Here is a 23685-nt window from a genome sequence, read left to right as displayed (position 1 = left end):
GCCTGGATCAGGAAAAGGCTTTCATGATTCTCTTTTCCAACCAACCAACACCTTCTAAAGACATCCCAGCTGATTGTCTGCTCTCAGCTTGGGTACAACCAGTGATGGAGAATTTACTAAGAACAGTCTGTGTTCGGACAGCAGTCTTGGTCTGTTCCTCACATGAGCGAAGGGCAATCATTGTTGGAGCTTCTACTGAGTGCTAAACTAAGGAAACTTGGTTCTGGCTGAAAGATTGTCCTCTAGAATATCCGGGTATGGATGGGAGGAGAGGGAAATGAGACCATTTGCCCCACGGGGAAGGAACCTGTTCCTCAGTGCCAGTGGGAAGGAAGCTGTGTTTGTTTTGGATGAGACTCAAATTATACACACACGTAGTCACACACTCTCCACAAAATGTATAGCTGTTTGTTCCAAATAGAAACATCAAGATTTAAAGAAGGGCAGTGAGCAGCGATCTACCTTCTGGAAAGGTCAGCAAGGTCAGAGGAGGCACACAACACTGACCTTGCAGCTTCCTGAAGCTCTATGTTTAGTGCCGTTAAGGTCATTTCTTCCTGCTCGTGGGAATGAGGTTTACTCTTATAAATGCTCAGTTGCCTCTGCCTGAGACTCTAAACTCTTTGGTGGCAAGATCTGTGACATCTGCAGATGTCTATTTACCTGTATGACCTGTGACAGGCCTCTTTTACCCAGATGCCTCTCTTATCCTCATCTGTAAAATGAAGGATACTGTTAACTCCACTCTCTACCTTGTGGGAGGGAGTATTGTGAGGTTGAACTGCAGAGTACAAAGAAACCCTGAGAAAAGTATCAAATCTATAAAAATGTGCCTTAACTCAGTATTCCATAAACAATTTAAAGCTTAATATTTATATTAGATCAAGTCTCTTTACAATTACCATGGAAAACAAAATGACTTTCAAAGCTTTGAGCAGTGATTTCTTTTAAGTAATATTCAATACAAAAATTTCGGTAGGACAGGGTTGTGATTTTTTTGGGCATTCGCTGCCTCATGATCTAACCTGTGGCGAAGATTAAAGCAAAATTTTCCACAGTTAATCACAGAGGATTAGTAAGGCCTCTATAATTCTGCATCATTAAAAATGAGCAGATCACACACTTGAGTCCAATGTTTTCAGTCTTTACAGATTTGTTTTCTAAGTAATTAAAAAGGTACTTGTGAACATACTCTGCCGACTTCTAAAAAGTATTTGGGGATAGCCTACAATAAAAGGAACAGAAATAATAAAAAGGGAGTAATTGAAAAATAATCTTTTCATCCAATTCACAGCCATTTCTTCTTAATAATATCTATAAAACAGGCTTAATCTAGAGTTACAAATGAGATCTTCTCGTTTCTGACACTGAACATATTTTATTCACTGTAACTAAACACAGCTGCTAATAAATGACTTCTGGGGGTGAGGGTGGGGTCTGTGAAATGGACTAAACTATAGACTCAAAGAGAATGAACACAATCAATATGATCACGAAGTGGATTGAATCAAGATGCAGCACGTGCCCAGATCACATGTTTTATTTCCACTTGGATGTAACAGCTAGTTTTTTTTTTTTTTTTTTTTTTTTTTTTTGCGGTACGCGGGCCTCTCACTGTTGTGGCCTCTCTCGTTGCGGAGCACAGGCTCCGGACGCGCCGGCTTCATGGCCCTGGCTCAGGGGCCCAGCCACTCCACGGCATGTGGGATCTTCCCGGACCGGGGCACGATCCCGTGTCCCCTGCATCGGCAGGCGGACTCTCAACCACTGCGCCACCAGGGAAGCCCAACAGCTAGTTTTATGCAGGATATGCTAAGACAACCACATAAACGGGAAATGAGTCGCTTACTAAATACCGGAAAAGCTTAGGCCAACTGACTAGATGGGAGACTCAGCCACGTCTTTTTCTGCCTCTGTTCCACTTCTATATCCTGAAGGCACTACCTTGTTTGAATCGCAGGAGAGAAATCTTTTTGGCAAATATATATTGGACACATCCAGCCTTATTCTTTCCCCATGTCTCTCTCTCTCACTCTCTCTCACACACACACACACACACACACACACACACACACACACACACACACACACACACCCACCATATCCAGGAGGCTTTGGAATGCATGTGGTTTTCTTTCCCCAGCAGCCTTACCTCCATAATTATGTTCGATCTAGACTAACATTGAAATATCTTGCTCTTTCTGAGAAAGCAGCAGTCAGCATGAGGTTCCGTCTTCTCTTGGATGAGAGCCCGGCATCCTTTCTCTCTCTCTCCCCTATATTCCCACCAGGAATAAAAGCCCTGTCTTGCTTACTCTCTGGTACAGTGCCTGACATATTATTGGTAATCAATAAACATTTCTTGGGTGAGTTGAATAAATATTTTTGGTCTCTCCTCCACTGGCTATCTGCTTTTTCCTCAGCCTAAAAGCAGGTACAAGTCTCCCATTAAAGACCAAAAAGCCCACCATTCTTTTCGCCTCACGAGCCATGAAATGCCCCCAAATTAAAATAAACTATCCTGAATGCCAGTGCCCTCCTGGCTATTGTTCCCTCTCTCATCACACCTTACGGTCAAGCTTTTAAAGAGGGTATATACATTCCCTTTACTCCTGTACTGTTTATTCTTTAACATTATTTTGCAATCCATCCATCCATCCATCCCCTCCCTCCCTCCCATTCATCTGTCCACCTACCCTCTTCCTCCCATCTTTCCCTCATCCATTCATCTGTCTTCCATCCCCTTCCTCCCACTCTCCTTCCTTTGCTTCTGTAAATAAATATCAGTGTCTGCGGTGTGCTAGGTACCGCACTGGGAATACGGTATTGAAGAAGACACAATCTCTGTAGTGGAAGTGTTCTTGATCTCGTGGGAGATACGGGTGTGTAAACTTGAGATTCTTAAACTGGGGTAGAATTCCCCTGGCTACTCAGGAGTGTATTATAGTAAGTGAAGCCCTGGAACAAACACAGAGAATCTTCCAGGAGGATCAGCTTTACTCCATGTAAATAACTGGAAACATTTAACACTCAAATTAAAGCCAGTGTTTAAAAAGACAGAATGAAAAATAGCATGAAAAGTAGCTTAATGGTTAAAATAAAACACAGGACTTTAAAAGAAACATGCCATAGGCTGTTTTAGGATGTGACCCCAGTGAACGCTGAGTTTACTCTTCTCTTGCTAGGCGTATTTCCTAAGTCTGAAGAGCACTGACAAGTAGGTGACTGCCACACAAGGTGACACGTTAGCCTAGAGGTAAGCACTCGAGTTCTGAGCATGAACGGCACAATTCTGGGGAGGGGTAGGCAGGATCACCTTTACAGAGGAGGTGACGTCTGAGGTAGCTCCTGGAAGATGAGTGGTTTACCACGTGGAAAAGGAGGGGACCGTCGCTGTGGGCAGAGGAGGCAGGATGCACAGCTATAAGGAGTTGGGAATGGGTCCGATACATGAGAAGCACAAGGAGGAGTCTAGCGGTAGCTGAAAAAGGAGGTAGGTTTTGACTGAACAGAGAAGAGCCCAGTTATCGTCCTAGAATAACGATATGTCCAATGCTGGAGACCATTTTCTATCCTTGAAACTCTTCTTCTCTTGGGACCACTGTATTCTGGTTCTCCTACTTCTTCAGCAATTTCTTCTTAGTTCCTTTTGCTTGTTTTCCCTCTTCAACATGCCCCCCTTAGCCCTTGTATTTTAGCATTCCCCAGAGTTCCTTCTTGGCCATGTTTTCCTTCTTATTCTCCTCACATGGATGGTTTCATTCACTCCCTCTGCTTCAACTTCCTTTAAGCAGCTGGCTTCCAAATCTACATTCCCCAGTGCAGACCTCTGGGCTCCAGACACGTGTTTCTCATTGCATGGTTATCTCAACCTAAATTGACCTATACCCTTTCAAAACAAGTAAGTCCTAAGCCGTCTCTATCACCTTTCATGCTCCTTCCTCCTTTCTAAGGCTGTTTCTGCCGGTCTCTACAGTCTAGGTTAATGGAACCGCAATCACCCAAATAAAAACTCCAGAGTCACCAGTTACTTTGCTTATCACTTATAGCCAATCAGCACCTCTCTTAAACCTCTGTTAAATATCCCCTTTCCGATTCTGATTCAGGGTCCTTCCCGGTGGCATGCACGTTGCCTCAGCCAAGACGGATTCCAGCAAGAAGGATTCTAAGAGAAGATCCACCGAGACGACCACTGGACATCCAAATTAAGACCACATGGCAAGACCAGAGGGCAGACAGCAGAAGCAAGAAGAACTACAATCCTGCAGCCTGTGGAACAAAAACCACATTCACAGAGAGACAGAGAAGATGAAAAGGCAGAGGGCTATGTACCAGATGAAGGAACAAGATAAAACCCCAGTAAAACAATTAAATGAAGTGGAGATAGGCAACCTTCCAGAAAAAGAATTCAGAATAACGACAGTGAAGATGATCCAGGACCTCGGAAAAAGGATGGAGGCAAAGATCGAGAAGATGCAAGAAATGTTTAACAAAGACCTAGAAGAACTAAAGAACAAACAAACAGAGATGAACAATACAATAACTGAAATGAAAAATACACTAGAAGGAATCAATAGCAGAATAAATGAGGCAGAAGAACGGATAAGTGACCTGGAAGACAGAATGGTGGAATTCGCTGCTGCGGAACAGAAGAAAGAAGAAAGAATGAAAAGAAATGAAGACAGCCTAAGAGACCTCTGGGACAACATTAAACACAACAACATTCGCATTATAGGGGTCCCAGAAGGAGAAGAGAGAGAGAAAAGGACCCTTACAATAGCCAGGACATGGAAGCAACCTAAATGCCCATCAACAGACGAATGGATAAAGAAGATGTGGTACATATATACAATGGAATATCACTCAGCCATAAAAAGGAACGAAATTGGGTCATTTGTTGAGACCTGGATGAATCTAGAGACTGTCATACAGAGCGATGTAAGTCAGAAAGGGAAAAACAAATATCGTATATTAACGCATGTATGTGGAACCTAGAAAAATGGTACAGATGAACCGGTTTGCAGGGCAGAAATTGAGACACAGACGTAGAGAACAAACGTATGGACACCAAGGGGGGAAAGCTGCGGGGGGTGGTGGTGGTGGTGTGATGAACTGGGAGATTGGGATTGACATGTACACACTGATGTGTATAAAATGGATGACTAATGAGAACCTGCTGTATAAAAAAAAGGAAAAAAAATCCCCTTTCCTTTAAATCTCCACCAGGGATTCCCAACTGAGCTGGGAGTTCTCCCACTTGCCTCCCCTCAGCTGAGAATCACTACATGTGATGAGATTTTACTGACGGGCATGCGCTGTGCAGTTGGACTGTGTCTGGGGGTTAGATTCACTGGCATGACCCCATACGTCTTGGCCAACTGCAGTAACTACTTAAATGGCTCCCTGATACCAGTTCATCTCCCTCTAAGATCTCCTCCACAATTCTCCAGTTGTCTTTTTAACACGGAAGTCTGATTAAAGATGACAATGTGTTGAAATATACAAAACAAAACTACTGCAGAATGAGAAGGAAATATAGGTGAGTCTTTAACCTTTTTGGACGGGTAAGACTTTTTACAGCATTCACACGAAGGCTAAAGGAAAAGGCAGATCCGATTACACAAAAATGCGAAACTTCTGTAGAAAAACAATGCAATTAAAAAAAGACAGATTGGGAAAGTATTTGCACCATATGAGGGTTAATAGTCCTCATAGATAAAGAGCTCTTACAAACTAGTAACCCAATGATGGAGGCACCAAAAGATAAAAAGAGGCAAAGGATATGAACAATTCACAGCACATGTACAGATGACAAGTAGACCCATGGGAGAAACTGTTCAACTTCATTTAAAAAATGTAGATGAAAACGACAGATATACAGAAGTTTTTTCTCTGTCAAACTGGCAAATGAAATCCAGTGCTGAGTGAGTAACTTGGTACATGAGGCACGCTGATAGCTGGCTGGTGGGAGCGCAAAATGGCACAAGCTTTAGAAAGCTTATCTAGAAATATGTATAAAAAGCCTTGAAGGATATATGCCCTTTGACCCCACAATTCCACTTCTAGGAATTCCTAAGGAAACAATCATGGATAGAAATAAATACATCCCTCTAAGGACAATTATCACAGCACTGCTTATAGAACTAAACACTAGAAACATTCTAGATGCTCAACTGTAAGGGCTGACAACAAAACAATATAAATAAATTTTAGTTCATTTTTAGCATGAAATACCACACAGGTATGCAAAGTTGTGCTGGAAAAGAATACTGAGTGACACAGGAAGACATTTTCAGAATGATTGCTCTACAATGTTAAGTGAAATAGCAATTATAAAATAGACTGTATTAAAAAAAAATCTCATTTTTGGAAAACTATATCGGTATGCCAAAGAAGATACAAAATATGTTAACAGTGGTTTGCATGTGTGCATACAGACTTTTTTCTTCAGTGTCCTCATGTACATTTCCCCAAATTTCCACACACAGAGTTACTTTTGTTATCAGAAAAAAATATTTTTAACTAGAGACAGAAAAATTCCCGTTTTGGCTGCCTGTTGTCTACTGGATGAAACCCAAATCCCTTGGCCTGATACGCGAGGCCTGTCACAATCTGGCTCCGCATCGGCGCGTCCCAGCCTGCTCTCCCTGCTCTTCCCGGCAGAGTACCATATTCGGGGCTCCCCGAGTCACGTGCTTATCCACCAGCAAGCCTGGTTGTGCTAAACCTTTGCCCACAGAGCCACACCTCTCCCTCCTCTCCACCGCGCTCCCAGGATTGGTTAACTCCTCATCCTTCTAAACAGTCTGCCTCTCCAATTCCTGGTCTTCTCTCAACTCACCAAATTCTTTTCTGCCTCAGGGCCTTTGCACCTACCATTTTTTCTGCCTGGCTCCGTCTTTACATGAAGAGCTCCTTTTCATCTTTCGAACCTTAACTTAAATGTCACCTCTGCCCTTGGCCTTCTCCAACCACTCTATCCAAAACAGGTCACCTCCTTTAATTCTCTGTCTCAGAGCCCTGTTTATTCCTCCTTAGCACTTGCTACTATAGAGAACTATTTTTATTCATTTGTTTACTTGTTTTGGGAGGGGGGTTTGCCCTACGTGAGTGTAAGCTCCAGGAGGACTGGGGCTATGATCTCACCTGGGGCCTCACACCTGGGAGAACACAGTTCCTTATGGAATGGACAGACAATGGAAAGGCCAGCTGTTCTGTAACGTATCCTTCTGTCTCCCCATGGGGCACTGTATGCTCATCTCCACCAACCTTTCTCTATCTGTATTTTTATTTATTTATTTGGCTGTGCTGCATGCCTTGTGGGATCTTAGTTCCTCGACCAGGGACTGAACCTGGGCCCATGGCAGTGGAAGCATGGAGTCCTAACCACTGGACTGACAGGGCAGTCCCTCTCTAACTGTATTTTTAACAACACTAATGTAATTGTTTCTTTACAAACCCTGAAATGGACTGTAGGTGCTCTGAGATGGACACTGGGTACAGGGTCGAGGCCTGGTGTACTGTAGGCACTCAACAAGCATGTGCTCTGAATGAATGGAGGAGGGGCTCCCAAGGGGCTCCCAGTGGGTGGAGGAAACCATGCTGGGACCGAGCAGCTGCTACAACTCACACATGTGATGAAACGCTGCTCACAGATTTTGGGCAGGCACGGGGTTTGTGGCAACAAAAAGTTTTAGCTACAATTTTAAAATGAATTTTAGCAACTGGCTAGTTAACAATTAATTTCTGAGCTTCAGAAAAAAAATGAACAACAGAAAATCTAACATTAAAACCACAGAATTAAAAGAAGGGAAAAGAGGAATATCAGAGTGCCTTTGGGTCTGTCAGAAAGTGAATTGTGCCACATTCCTTAATCTAAGGAATTTATAGGCTCCTTGTGTGGAACCTGTAAACTGATGTTTGTTTCTTTTTTTTGCGGTACGCGGGCCTCTCACTGCTGTGGCCTCTCCCGTTGTGGAGCACAGGCTCCGGACGCGCAGGCTCAGCGGCCGTGGCTCACGGCCCCAGCCGCTCCGCGGCATGTGGGATCTTCCCGGACCGGGGCACGAACCCGTGTCCCCTGCATCGGCAGGCGGACTCCCAACCACTGCGCCACCAGGGAAGCCCGATGTTTGTTTCTTTTACAGTGTGCTCCCAGAAACCTCAAATATTTTACAGACAAATAATGCAGGGCACTCACCCCAATTAAGGCAGCTTAAGAGTGAGATGGTCTAGTTTAAGTATGCCAAGTGCAGAGATGGTCAGTGACTTGTGGGACAAAGTGTCAAATCCGACTGAGGTTTCAGCAGTGCAGTTATTACTCAGCGAAATAATGTGAGCCTTTCAACTCGGGAGGCTTAGCCTATTTTTGTAAAAGTGGCCAGACTGGATGGGGCCCGAGATGCTGCGTTGTTAGTTAGGGGTCGGCAAAGTTTCTCTCTAAAGGGCCAGAGAGTGAATATTTCAGCTCTGCAGGCCATACAATCTGTCCTGCAACCACTCAGCCTGGCTGCTGTGTAGACGTAAATGGACGGGCCCGATGTGTTCCCAGACGGTTTTACTCGTGGACAATGGATTTGAATTTTATGTAATTTTCAGGTGTCACGAAACATTATCCTTCCTTTGATTTTTTCTGCTAACCATTTAAAAATGCAAAACCACCTTGGTGGCGGGCCACATGTGGCCCGTGGGCCACAGTTCGCTGATCTCTGGGCTAGTTTATGACAGTTTATCTGTATGGGCAGCAGTTGGACAGTGAAAAGACACATTCTCAGAGGCAGAGCCCTGATCTCCAAAGAGTAAGTTCCAACACTTGAGCGCCGAGGCCCAACAGAAACAACTTATTTCTGAGCACGACCGGACCAGAAAACAATGTCGGGCACCGGATGGTTAACGGTTAACTTAAGACGGAGCAACGAGGGAAAAAGACTTTGCTTTTGGAAGTGAAGAGTGTTCTTTGAAGTTTGAGTAAAAGTGTTTGGTTCACACTTTAGGGAAGCACATTATATTAGTGCCTTTTCACTGCAGGATAAACGGAAAATAAGTAACACGTGGTCGCACCTGTGGTTTGAAACGGCAGACAAACCGTTCTCCTTCCAAGGCTCGCTGTCAGAGGACACAACTGCTGACAGTAAGAAAGCCCAGGAAACATCTTTTTCATGAGAAAAAGGCTCCCTCCACAATTCTCACTGGTTTGGCTATAGAATGCATCCCCAGGGAGATGAGAGGAAACAGAGGTTATTTCCAAGGTCTCTTCTGCCCCTCTCATTTTCTGTTTTAAAGTGTGCTTCTGTTTCTAAATATTTCACTCCTTCCGCTTTGAATAATATGGGTGCTTTACATTGGAGAGGAAGCAGCATCTAGAGTACAGGATGCCTGGGTGCTTGTCTATTACTAATTAGCTGTGCTCTCGAGCAAGTTCCTGAATGTCTCTGTGCCTCAGTTTCTTCAGCTATAAAATGAGGATCATAATAGCACCCTTCTCAAGTTGTGACGTTTATGTGTGTCAGTGCACGTACGGTGCTTTGAATAGAGCCTAGCTTGGAATAAGGACAAGATGAGTGTTAACTATTTTTGTTATTATCTTCATGTGCTTATCAAGTACCCCAGAATGTGTGCTCATGTGTGTGCTTGCACACGCACGCACACACACACACACACACACACACACATTTAATCTGATCCTCAGCTGGCCAGATATTATCCCCTTTTTATAGGAAATAAAGTGAGGTTTAGTGGCCCAAGGCTACTCAGCTATGAATCTTCTTTTGATTATGAACCAAATTGTCCTTCAGGGGCTTTTAAATTACTGAATGTGATCTTGAATTTCCTGCCCTTTGCCTGTTGTGGAAGTTCCTTAAAGAAAGGTTGCATTACAAAAGTCTTAAAAAAACCCCTACATACTTGTAATCCACATGCAATAGGGATCTTAATTGTTTGAAGTTAAGTTTATTTTTCTCATATGCTTTATGACCATTACCTTTTAATCATGTTTTATTATTTCCATCCCTAATACTCCTTCTACTCTCTTAAATATCTTTCTCTTTTATTGATCACCTATCATCAATTTCTTGCAATGTAAATAAACTATGTCCATTCCCAGCCACAGAACTTTAAATGAAGTATTTCTTGACCTTTCAGCTTCACCTTCTGTGTTTATCAGTGCTGTGCATGTAATAACAGGGTAGCTATCCTACAGTAAACCTCATTCGACTGCAAAACAGTGTTTGTGGCAAACTGAATATGCCTGTTGTTAAAATATTAAACTATTTTGGGAAAAACCTAATCCCTCCTTATGCATAAGTATGGTAACTGATTTATATGGCCATGGTAGGTCACCAGAGATACAGCGTCTAGTTTATAAGGACTGCTGAGACAAAGCCAACCCAGATGAGTAGTGGTCTCAGAAACTTGCTGCGAGAAAAATATGTATATTACGGAGGGTTTGAATTAAAAAGAAATTTTAATACCCAGAGACAACTAAAATAAATGATCCATGATACAAAACTTTCACACCGAAAGTTAAAATTCTGACTCTCAAGATTAGTTGGTGAATCATTCAGAGAAAGCTATGTTTTTGAAGATTTTTACAAGCAAACTAACTTTTATTACTGTCATTAACTCAGTCCTATTATACGTTCTGCACTTTTTTTGCTTTCACTTTTTCCAACTTTTTTCTTTTTATCTAATTCTAAAATTCATACATGTTCACTGTAGAAAATTTGGAAAATGGAGGAAAGTATAAAGGAGGAGAAACAAAATTTTACCCATAATACTATCTCACCATCCTCGGGAGAGAACCTTGGTTAATATTTTGACGTATTTACATAGTAACACTGATATTTAACATACCCTTCTAGTCATTAAATTTTGCCATAAAAATGATTTTTTCTTACAATTTTCCCTTGATTGTCATTGAGATAAAGCTAGAAAGCACAGAAACGTTGTAAGAAGTAAGAACAAAAGCACCTAGCATTAACCATTTTGGTATATTTTCTTCTACACCTTTTTATGTCTATATTCTTTTCAAAGTTGTGATTGCAATTTGGATATAGTATTTTGTACTTTAAAAACTTATTATATCATAAGCACTCTCTTTTGACATCAAAAAGTTTGTAAGGGTAAGTTTTAGTGGCTGTAAAAAATTTCATCATATGGCTATACAAGTATTTGTTCAGATATTCTTTCAATGTTTCAGTTGTGTACAGTTTTCACTATTTATAGATAACTGCTACATGCATCTTTACATATAGATTTTTGTCCACATTTCTAATTACCTTCTGAGGACATATATCTTGAAAGGTGATTGTTAGGACAAAGAATATGAACATTACAAAATTAGTAATGTTATTTTTTCCTCTGACTCTAAATGTACAATGTAATCCTTGAAATAAATACTATTACATTAAATATTAAATTCTATTATATTTCCTTTCATTCCTTTTAAGGGCAGGAAGGTTTTCAGGTCTTTTGATTCATGCTTGCAAATGGTTTTCCAGACCTGTATCAATTACCTCTCTCACTAGCAATAAACCAATGCAGAATCTTACTGCATTCTCACTAATGTAGAACGTTATCATTAAAATAAACTACACTGACTTGAAGGGAAAAGTAGTATCTTATTGTTTTGCTAACATACCTTTGATTATTAATGAAGTTGATATGTATTCAAATGTGTATCATTTTTTCTATCTTTTTTGGTATCTTTTTTTGGGTGAGTCTTCTTTGCTAACATAGGTATTTCTAAATACATAGTGATTACTGGGGGATGAGGTTAATCTAAGGCTCAGAAGTATGTACTTAGCCCACGCATTTGGGTACCAGTGGGAACGATTTCAAACTGAGCAAGAATCAGGAGAGTGAAGGGCTGCTTCACCCCTGAGGACCCAGTAAATCATGCAGTTCTCTGTCCCCCGCCACCTCCCTCCACTGCACGCACGACAGTCAATCCTGCCTTAAACTGCTGTGTCTCGGTGTAAGATGAGCTACTAAGTATTTGATTTAATGTATTTGGTTTTTTAAACCTTTTTTGGTATGATGTTATTTTGGTTTACTACCTTTCTTGCTGGGCTAAAAGGGCTACGTGGGAATAATCTGCTTTGTTTAACTGTATCTGTCAGAACCTGGAAGTCAGTTAGCAGATTGTCTGTAGAAGCACTTTCCCCTGTAACCATGCCGGCTTCCAGCAACCGCGTGGGGTCCTGGCTGCCGTGGGAGGCTGGGAGCGGAGCCCAGGCACAAAAGGAGCGGAACCTCGCACCTCTGCATTTCTTTCCCTTCCAGACTGGGTCAAAATGGGCTGAGAAGAGGGCTGTCATTTAGCAGGCAGATTTTTCTTATGCTCGCTCTGAAGTTTCTAATTATTCACACAAATCTGGATCCGACATCAGCTTCCTTCAAAGTCACTTAGGAAAATCTCAGTCAGCGTGTGAGGTCCCTTTCCTTTCTAAGCCGACACCCTATACTTGGCGATGATTGCTAAGTGGCTCTACAGTCAGGGTTTCGGTACAGTGTACAACCCAGGGTGAACTCCTCTGACCAGAGCCTACCTGACTCTTTCCTTCCCTCCTTTGATGTTTATTTAGCGCTTCCTGTGCTGGGGCAGTGGATCACTCGGATATACACACAACACATCCCCTGTTCTTAGGGAGCTTACAGTTTAATGGGGGAGACAGACTAAGAGGACGGATAACTAGAAAACGAAAGGAAGGTAATGGTGAGCGCGGAGAAAACAAATAAAGGGGCACAGAGGCCCTTGCATGTAGTTCCACTTCATTCTAAGGAGTCATCCGAGGCTCAAGGCCATGTGACCTTAAGGAGGAGGGTACAGAAGGGAATCCCAACAAGGCCCATCTGCATTTTGTTGTCACTGTTACAAAGGGAATATGTGATCCTTCTAGAGAAAACATACCCCCTAGCCTCAGAATTATACAAACAGTCCATCACCTTTGATGACAGTGCTCGCTGTTGCATAATGTGTAGAACTAAAAATAATGTCATCATCTAGGAAACACTGTCATGTGCTAATAAACCTGTCCCTTAAAGAGAAGATTCTTCTCTGTAGCAGCAGAAGGCATCCTGGCAGCACCCACTTTCACAATGCAGCTCCCACCTCTGTCCCTCTTCAACCTCACCCCCAGTGGACCCTGGAACCCTGACCAGGGGGCAGCTGCTCAGATTCCGGAACCATTCAACCCTTAGCTCTCAGTCACCTGCTCTGCTGCCTCTGTCCCTCAGAGCAGCCGCTCTTCATTTGGCCAGCAATGGTTTGGTGGTTGCGGACACATCTATTCGGGACCAAACTGACCTACAGCGTGGTCACCACTAAACACTCTCAAGGAGGGACTGTGTTACCACCAGTGGCGTCTGAACAAGGAGTCCAGCACTGAAGGTCAATTCCACACACCTGCTTCAAAGTTTCTCATTACGATCAAACACCTTCAGCGATGAGAAATCCATCTGTGGCTTCCTAAATCAATATTCATTCAATACATAGTTTCTGAGCATCTAGACTGGTCCTCAGGCACAGACCTCCCCTTGTGGAACTCCTCACAACTTCCTGAAAGTGATAGATGCTAAATTAACACATGCACACAAATTAATGATAACCGTGGTGTTATGAGGGAAAAATAGGGTGTTACTAGATGACACGAACACGAGGACTTAACTTTGTCTGGGGATGGGGTCATCTAAGCTGAAACCTGAAAGATGAAGGGGGGTCAGTTTCCAGCAGAAGGTCTGGCACCTGAGACGTCTCCAAGGTAGGTAGTGTGGGCCGCTTGCCTGAGGAAGTATAGATCTTTCTCAATTTACGATGGGGTTACATCCCGATAAACCCATTGTAATCTGAAAATATCATAAGCTAAAAATGCAATTAATACGCCTGACCTACTGACATCACGGCTGAACCTAGCCCACCTTCAACATGCTCAGAACACTTACATTAGCCTACAGTTGGGCAAAATCATCGAACACAATGTCTGTTGCATTGGATATCTCATGTGACTGGTCGAATACCGTACTGAAAGTGAACGACAGAATGGTCCTCTGGGTACAGAGTGGTCATGCCTGTGTCGGTGGCTCACCCTCGTGATGGCGTGGCTGCCCAGCATCACGAAGAGTCAGGGATGCACATCACTAGCCTGGGAAAAGGTCACAATTCAAAACGTGAAGTGCAGTTTCTACTGAATGGTTATCACTTTCACACCATCATATAGTCAAAACGTTCTAAGTCAAACAGTTGTAAGTCTGGGACCACCCGTGAAGGGAAGTGGGTGTGCCTGCAGGTGAGGAAGAGGTGCAGATGCTGGCCTTTCGGGGCTGTTAATGGGGTAAAAGTATTGAGGAGACAGGAGTTTCTGGCTGAGGGTGAGGGGACACTGGCAAAGGGTAACAAGTGGCAGTGGGGGCAGAAGCTGATCAATTAAGAAGTGAATGAAGAGGACAGACAACAAGGTCCTCCTGTAGAGCACAGGGAACTATATTCAATATCCTGTGATAAACCAGAATGGAAAAGAATACGCAAAAAAGAACGTTGAAAAATTACATACAATAAAACATGTTAAAAACAACTGAAAAAAAAAAAGTGAACGAAGGAAGACGAGGCGAATTAGGGTGTCTGTCTAAGCGTCCTAAGGACAGAAGCCTTGTTTATTTTGTTCATGGCTACAGCCCTGGTGCAGAGGACGCTGCTCAGCGAGTAGTATGTGCTCAAAGAGTATTTGTTGGACGAATGGCTGTATCGGGACAGAACCGATTCCGTAGTAATCATGATGACATGAGGGGAATAAACTCAGCCACCAGCAACTGAGCACCTACTATGTGCCACAGCTGTGCTCGTCGTTTGGCTAGACTAACCCCATTCCACCAACATGCAAAGCAGGCAGTGTTATCCTCACTCATGGATGATGAATTATAAGGTACCCAGAGGTTTAAGAAAACACCCAAGGTGTCTCGTCCAGAGATGCACTGAAACGCGGGCCGGTCTCAGTCCAAAGCCTGTGCTCTTTCGGCCACGTCACGCTGCTTCTCAAGCATGAACATGCTGGTAAGTTGGGCTCCAGGCCCTTCCAGATGACTTGGCCACTGCGGGGTCTCATGCTGTCACCATGCTTAGTCAGCCTGTCCAAGCAGCCCCATAGGAAGGAAGCATACATGCCCCAGATGTGGGTGATCACAGACATCCACCTACAAGGTGCATTTACCGGAAGTGCCTTGTGCAATGAGGCTGTGCTGGGTTAGTTCAGGGGTGCTAATGAGGCCACTGTTCCTGGTTAGTCTCCAGGTCCAATTAACTCAGTTCCATGGCTCTGACACCTCAGCCCGAGTCATCTGTCTCAGAGAAAACACCTGAGAAGTGTGGGTGGCTTGGTAAAACCTGTTTGTAAGACTGGGAAAGCCATTCAAAGGAATGTCACAATAAATGCCAGGAGCAGCTTCCTATCAAAAGAGCATGTGACCTTTTAACACAAACTTGCGCAAATCAGAGCTCCTCTACCTTGCAGAGACCTTTTCTCCAAGGAAGTCTGGAGATGTTTCCCCCCCAAGAATTTCTCAGAATCTTCGTCTCTGTGATATTGTTAAAAAAAAAAAAAAAAAAAAAAGGCAGGTTGGTAGATATATTGCTAATATAATTTCTGAAAATTACCAAGAATTTAAAAGACCAAGACACATGCAGAACATCTATGCAGCTTTGAGGCTGTTCAAGAAATTATAACTGGAGACAGAGATGTTCTTATAACCAACACTTAGGCAAGCTTGTGTTTGGAATATGGTTAGGACAGAGTTAGTTTTCAAGGCAAGTGGTATCTAATTCTACTTCTCTCTTTCTCTCTCTGCTTCTAGGCTCTTCCCTCTACAAATTGTCCTCCTCATAGCTGCTGGAGCTATCTTTCCAGAACACAAATCTGATTAGTTCACTGCTTCACAAAACCTACTAAGCCCACCTGCACAGTGTATACGTCAGGTGGCCGTGTAACTGATCATCTGTCTGGGACGCTCTTCAGAGTTAAAAGAGGCAGCTCTATTAATTATTATGTTGGGGCAATAACCATAAACCACGACTGTCCCTGGCAAGCGAGGACCTATGGTCATTTCACATAGAAGGTGCCTGTCAATCTGTCCCACCCAGATCAGCCCCTGCGAGGTACCTGCCTTTCCGGTGCTTTCCGGTGCCCTACCTCAGCCCTTCCCTGCCTCTCTGCTGGACAAGTGCTTCCAGACCAGCTGGAAGAACAGCACCTTGTACTCTCCCAGGCAGAGTTAGGGGCTCCGGCCTCTATGCTTTCATGCACCTTTAACACAGACTTCACTGGGGTACCAGCGTTCGTCTGGGTTCATGTTGGCTGTCAAGGCTAGGGGGTCGGGGACTGAAGGATGCGTGTGGCTACCCACGATGTACAGAAGGGTGTTTCCTGTGTCACAAGCGCTCAGTAAATGTTCATTGATAATAAATCAATTCCATGACTAGAGAATCTGATAGCTTTTCAATAAATACCTTGAAGCCTGTGCTGTCAATAAATGTTCATGACTACAGCGTTTTATTCCCGAGCCACTGACTGTCCTGGTATCATAGAAAACTAATATGAGCAATTCGTTTTCTCAGCGGTGGAGACAGTAAGAGGCATATTTCACTTCCACTGTTCACTGGGGATGGTGTCGCTCTAGGCCAAAATGCCGAACCTGCGAAGGGTGACTCATCTCTGGAGGGTTCTGAGCTGTCTCGGGCCCAAGGGCACTCAAGGCCTCTTGGACTGTAATGCGCTCTCAGGCTTGCACACAGACTCTGTGTTGGCATCTGCTATAGCCAAGATACCTGTGACATTCCTGTGCGGGGCCCCTCCCAATCTAACCCGTCTCTTATAATGGGGAGCACCTAATGGAAGCGAAAGGAAGTTTCTCAGACTGAGACTGAGAAATGCCACCTCCCTCTGGGTGAGCAATGGCGTACACGCCCAGTAGCGTGAATTTCCTGTCTCTCAGAGCATGCATCTGGGAGTGATGAGCAATGATTGGTCAATGATTGGTATATCGTGCTAAATTGAATTTCCAGTAACTTTATAGAGTGAGGAAGTAGACACAACTCAGTAGTCACCCCACTATGACTGCTTTCCAACTGCTGTTGATCTTGAGCACAAATAATTTGAATATATTAAAGAGCCGGAGAATAAGACCCACGAATGAAGGAGATAAAAGGTCAGATGAGTATATGAAGGTATCGTGAGGTGAGTCACTAGATGGTGACAGCTGTTCCTACAGTCCCTGAGAACGAGAAGCAACCAAAGCATAGGAAATTTCGGTTTAGGAAGAGGACCAAATTTCCTGAGTGGGATATTTAAGATCATTAAATATATCACCAAAGGAGCTGTGGAATCGATTTGTCTGGAGGTCCTTACGAACAGAGCAATTAGTAAGCAGTCAGGGATGAGTTCTGTTGGAGTCTGACCATTGCCTGGAACTGGCTGGAATCTTTAAGCTCGTCCCAACCCTACAGTCTCACGATACTCCACGAATTGCCAGTGAAAGACGAGCAGAACCGAGAAGCAGAGGGACCTCAGAAGTTACCTGATCTGCTCCCGGGCAACAATATAATATGACTTCTATTTTCAGGTTTCACTAAGGATGGAAAGCAGTTATAGCTGCAGTTCCCATCATTTCATCAGTCTCTGGCAGTCAAAAACCTGTCCTGATGTTTAGTCAAACTTTCTTGGTTGTAAGATGGGAATGAGAGAGTTTCCTCCTACCAGCGCACATCCACAGTGAGCTAAGGTTATCACGCTGTTTAAGGCTCTGCTGACATTGCTCATGCTTTCAAAGCTTCTGTTGTAAAGTTCCAGAAAATCCACAAGACTGGGTGAAATTCGAGTTTGATGGGATTACTCTGTGCACAGATGGATATTATAATGCCACGCTTTGGGGTCTCAGGCATTAAGTTGAATATTAAGGAGTGAGGGATGGAACTTGGATGGAATTTTAACACAACATTCCTCTTCCTAAAACACGCACATCCTAAGGGCGTCCATCGATGCTGTAACCAATCTTCCATGGATGTCAGCCACCCAGTGCGCATGTCTGTTGCGGGGGAGGAGGTGAGGGAAAGTAGCTGAGCCCAGGCTACGGAAAGGGTGGTTCCAGGGAGGAAGGGGTCTGGGAGGGAGAATGTGGGGCAAAAGGAGAAGCAGGAGTCACAGTAACAAACAGGCTAAGAGGGTGGAGAGAAAAGCAAACAGAAGCACACAGAAGAGAATTTCTCCTGAGAGTAACTCAGAACATCACTCAGAAGAGGTCTTAAAAGGGTCTCTTCCCCATTTATGCTAGAGCAGGTGAGTCAGTGGCAAGTGTGTCCTCAGCTTGCTGGGCTGGAGGGATGGGAGAGAGGAGGCAGGCGGGTGGGTAAAGACACTTTTGTTGATAGATACGTGGCCAAGGAACTGACCACAGATATCCAGCTAAGCAATGTATTGCAACCCCCTGCGTGGCCCTCCCCTCCGTGGTCACTTTTTTTTTTTTGCCGTGCAGCACGGCATGCGGGATCTTAGTTCCCTGACCAGGGATCGAACCCACGCCCCCTGCACTGGAAGCACACAGTCTTAACCACTGGACCACCAGGGAAGTCCCCACAGTCACTTTTTAAGTGTCTGTTTCTGTTCTGCTCCTTTGTACTGCCTTCTGTCTCCAGCCTTTCTTCCTTTCCTGGGACTCTCCATTCCATTAAGTTGGCCAAACAGCCCAGAAAAACCGTAAATTCTGGTGGGGGCTTGGATGGTTCTCTAGAAGGTGGTAGAGGACACGGAACATGATTTAAATTAGAATTAAATTAAATTAGAATTGTTGAAACACCTACAGGTCAAGAAAGGAACAGACGACTAACCTTTTCTTTTGACACCTGGTAGCACACCCACCTTCCAGCATGTTTTTAAGTGGAAGATTCTTGGTATTATTTTGGAGAAATAAGACTTTTAATACCCCCCTCCTTCCCCACTGTTGAATTAATTTTGGGAAACCAAAAAGGACCTCCACGCCATATGCAGAAAATCTGACTTTGTTGAGGCCATTAAAAACATTACCCTTTCATTCTTTAACGAAATAACCCACACAGGGGACTGAAAAAAAAAAAAAAAGCAACAGTCCCTTGACCCACTGTTCCCTTCTTTCATGCTTGTTTTTTTAAATTGCTTTTGTTTTTAGTTCTTTTGATGGTTTGCTCCAATCACTTAATAATCTGCTCATAGAGTTCTTTCTTAATTTACCAATTTTAGATGTTATCCATTGACTTCTTTTTATAACACATCTGCATTTGTATCACTAATAGCCTCCTCTTGCCCCCCTCATCTGTAACTTAATCAATATGGTTGTATCACTTTGGACTCTCTTTATTACATGAAACAATATAGGTATCCTTTGCTTTGTTCCATCAATAAGAAACCATATTTTTACTGCTCACTGTATAAGGTGAGGATCCTGGCATCTCTATCCTTTTAGCACTTCTGCTTCCCTCCCAAATACTTGCACCTCCTCGAGGTTGAGAATATTTCCTTTGTTAACATCTTCAACAATGGACTCTTGATTTTACCTCCAAAAGGTGCTCCTACCCCAAATATCCCACTCTCAGTCAACGCTACTCCAACTACCAGGTGCTCCAGCCAGAAATGAACCCTCTCCTTCCCTTTCACCTCACATAAGTCCTGTCATTGCTGTCTCCAAAATATATTCTCACCGTCCCCACTGCTAAAACACTAGTGCAAGTCATCACCGTCTCTCTCCAGGACCAGCACCTCTTATCTCGCTATAATCTGTCCTCTACATAACAGCCAGCGTGATTTTTCTGAAATATAATCAGATCGCATCACATCACTCCTCTTGTTAAAAAGTGGTCTCTTATTGCAACCCCCTCACTATTGCCCATAAAACCTTCAATGATCTTGTCTGGGCTTTCTCTAACACCCACACTCTTACACTCTCCCCCTCATTTGCTCTGCTCCAGCTAAACTGGCCCTTATCTTTTTTTTTAACATCTTTATTGGAGTATAATTGCTTTACAATGGTGTGTTAGTTTCTGCTGTATAACAAAGTGAATCAGCTATACATCTACGTATATCCCCATATCTCCTCCCTCTTGCATCTCCCTCCCCTTATCTTTTGACCATCACAAGTTCATTCTTGTTTTAAGGCCTTTGCTCTTCAGTCTGGTCACACCCCGGATCTTCTCCTTTTCCTCATCTTTGGAATCCTAGTCGGAGCATCACTCCTTCTGAAAGGTCTGTGTGAGCAAAAGCAACCTCTTACCCCTAGCTATGCGCTCTCATGTTATCCTGTTTATCTTCATGCTACTCGAGACACTCTCTTACTTATTTGTATGTGTTTATTGTTTACCGCCCCACCCCCACCCCGCGGCTTCTAGAATGTGAGCATTAAGAGCTCTTTTGTTCACTGTATCCCCTCATCTAGAACAGTGCCTGGAACATAGAAGGCATTAAAAAAATATTGATTATTATCAACTCAGTGTTCTGTAACACTTCAAAGGCTTCCATGCTTAGCAACTGCTTTGGCTAAGATTAATTCCAAAAGTTGGAAATCAAGCAGTGTTTTATTACTGCAACCATGTAATTATTATTCACTACTTCAGTAATGTCCCAAAATATATTCTGTCTTGAATGTTTTTTTCCCCTTGGAATTTACAATTGCTTTTTGTCATCATGGTCTAGCTTTTTAAGGATAAAATAGAAACCCATGAGTGCCCCTTTCCCCAGGGACCATTCACTGATGCCCTCTATCTGCTCGCTCTGATCTGGATGGATGGCTCTGCCAAGTTTAAACCACAGCTGCCGCTCAGGCTTTGTTTCCTTCCTGATTTGGATCTGCTACATCTTGGTCCTCACGTCTTCCTCGTTCTGGTTTTATTACCTTAGTTTGTGGGAATATATCCTCGGAAAATTTCCTATGAAAGGGTGTGTGAAAAGCCTCTGCTTCTCTGACCATGTTTTTCCCCTTGTTCGTTTGTTTTGGTTTTTTAATTTCACACCTGATTAATACTTTGCTGGGTAAAGAATTATAGGTTGACAATACTTTCCTCTCAGCGTGTTACAGACAATTTTCCATTGTCTTTCACCACCTGGTATAAGTGAAGAGAATTCACATATGTACACAGTTATAGGTACAATCTCAGTGCCAACTAAGAACTCCCAAAAAAGATGTTTACAGGAAACAAAGGAAACAATTGTATCAGTAGTTGGCAAAGACTACTCAGGGTGATGCATACAAGATAAAATTCTCACAGAAATCTCTTGCATTCCTATACACTAATGATGAAAAATCTGAAAGAGAAATTAAGGAAACATGCTCATTTACCACTGCAACAAAAAGAATCAAATACCTAGGAATAAACCTACCTAAGGAGACAAAAGACCTGTATGCAGAAAACTATAAGACACTGATGAAAGAAATTAAAGATGATACAGACAAATGGAGAGATATACCATGTTCTTGGATTGGAAGAATCAACATTGTGAAAATGACTATACTACCCAAAGCAATCTACAGAGTCAATGCAATCCCTATCAAACTACCAATGGCATTTTTCACAGGGCTAGAACAAAAAATTTCACAGTTTGTATGGAAACACAAAAGACCCCGAATAGCCAAAGCAAACTTGAGAAAGAAAAACGGAGCTGGAGGAAATCAGGCTCCCTGACTTCAGACTATATTACAAAGCTACAGTAATCAAGACAGTATGGTACTGGCACAAAAACAGAAATATACATCAGGGGAACATGATAGAAAGCCCTGAGATAAACCCACACACATATGGTCACCTTATCTTTGATAAAGGAGGCAAGAATATACAATAGAGAAAAGACAGCCTGTTCAATAAGTGGTGCTGGAAAAACTGGACAGCTACATGTGAAAGAATGAAATTAGAACACCTCCTAATACCATACACAAAAATAAATAAATGTAAATAAATGGATATAATAATAGGACCTTAAGAAGTAGTTACTACTACTATTTTCATTAATCAAAGCAATGAAAAACTGATATATAGAAATCAAACCTAAAGCATTCATTCTGATGAAAAAAAATCCAGACTTTATAGACTGTTTCACATAATACTAAGCATGATGATAATAATCTATAGCAAAACTGAAATAATTAACAAGTTTCTAAATCTGAGGTTCCTTTTGGTCCAGGCCCAAAGTCCTTCACACCTCCTGCAGTTCCACCCCTGCCACCTTTGACTGACCTTGTGTGTACAGCCCAATCCATTAAAAAATCGTTAGGCAGGAGCCTCAAGCTACAAAGTCTTACGTTTGATTTCTTTTGCATCCTTTTCCTTACTGATGAAAATTTTGAATGAGTAAAATAGAAACAAGTGAGGTTTTATTATAAGTTTTACATTTACAATCAATTTTGTTTGGTTAAACAACATCAAATATACATGTGGTGTGATAACATACAACTGGGAAAGGGATTTTTGGGGTGACTTAAGGATATCGATCTTTTTTTTGTGGTACGTGGGTCTCTCACTGTTGTGGCCTCTCCCGTTGCAGAGCACAGGCTCTGGATGCGCAGGCTCAGCGGCCATGGCTCACGGGCCCAGCCGCTTCGCGGCATGTGGGATCTTCCCGGACTGGGGCACGAACCCGTGTTCCCTGCATCGGCAGGCGGACTCTCAACCACTGCACCACCAGGGAAGCCCAAGATATCGATCTTCTTACTTCGGTCCTATTAGATTAGATGCACTGAGTTCTCTGTCTGCTCTGCAGGTCCCCTCTTTCCATCGTATGCCCTGGCCTTCACTCACCATTCTGTCTGGGGCTGGCTTCTCCTAATATCGTTTTCCATCCATTATCTGGTAAGGATTCCTGTTCCTTTCTTTGGTGTGTGTCTAGGTGACTGCTCTTCAGAGAAATGAAAGCTAGATTGAGGGGTGAGGAATAAGTTCATCACATGGACTCCAGAATTCCCAAGATGGTTATCTGCTCAACTACCTCTAGCAGCCATCAGTCCCGGGTTCAGCATACCCACAGCACCGGAAAGAAACAGGACTTCTTAAAAGCTAGGTTCCAATGATGCTTACCAGCAAGGGAGCATCTTTTTGTTTTGGTTTGTGGTCAATCAGTGCCCTCGTCTGAGAGATCTGACAACAGCAGAGGTGCAGAAACAAGGCAGACAGGAACCTAAAAGCCACAAAAAGCCTTATATCTGACTCCTTTTTACGACTAAAGGGAATCTGCTAATACAATCCGAGAACAAAACTGCAATAAGTTTAACTCATTGCTAGGTAGATCAGGGGAGAGTCAGGCAGAAGGAAGAGGAAGCATGTCCAAAAAAATCTATTTTCCCAAATGTGCAAGACGAAGAACACTGTAGAACTGGCAAGCGTGCTACTCTGCCCTATTTGCTATTTTAGGTTCCAAGCACTATAACTGATGGCAAGTTTTTAAACCATAAGGTTTTTTTTCTTAAAACCATAAGGTTTTATATTTAAAGGAACCTGGGTCTCCTGACCTTCTTACTCCTCTATCCAGGATGGAAGCTACAAAGGACAGCACATTCAGGAACCTGCAATTTATTTACTTACTTATTTTAAAAATACTTATTTGTTTTCCTTATTTTTATTTATTTATCTATTTTGGCTGCGATGGGTCTTAGTGGCGGCACACAGGACCTTTGTTGAGGCGTGTGGGA

The 23685-nt window shown here is 43.0% G+C and overlaps 1 protein-coding gene across 1 annotated transcript in view; it reads right to left on the bottom strand.

The window, feature by feature from the left end:
- MYO1D (myosin ID) overlaps positions 1–23685 on the bottom strand; it is a 337803-nt gene that overhangs the window by 43676 nt on the left and 270442 nt on the right. The gene's annotated exons all lie outside the window — the stretch shown is intronic.

This window comes from Neophocaena asiaeorientalis, unplaced genomic scaffold, assembly GCF_003031525.2.
Source record: "Neophocaena asiaeorientalis asiaeorientalis breed wild unplaced genomic scaffold, Neophocaena_asiaeorientalis_V1.1 scaffold129, whole genome shotgun sequence".
NCBI lineage: Eukaryota > Metazoa > Chordata > Mammalia > Artiodactyla > Phocoenidae > Neophocaena > Neophocaena asiaeorientalis.
This window is presented reverse-complemented; position numbering and strand designations above follow the sequence as displayed.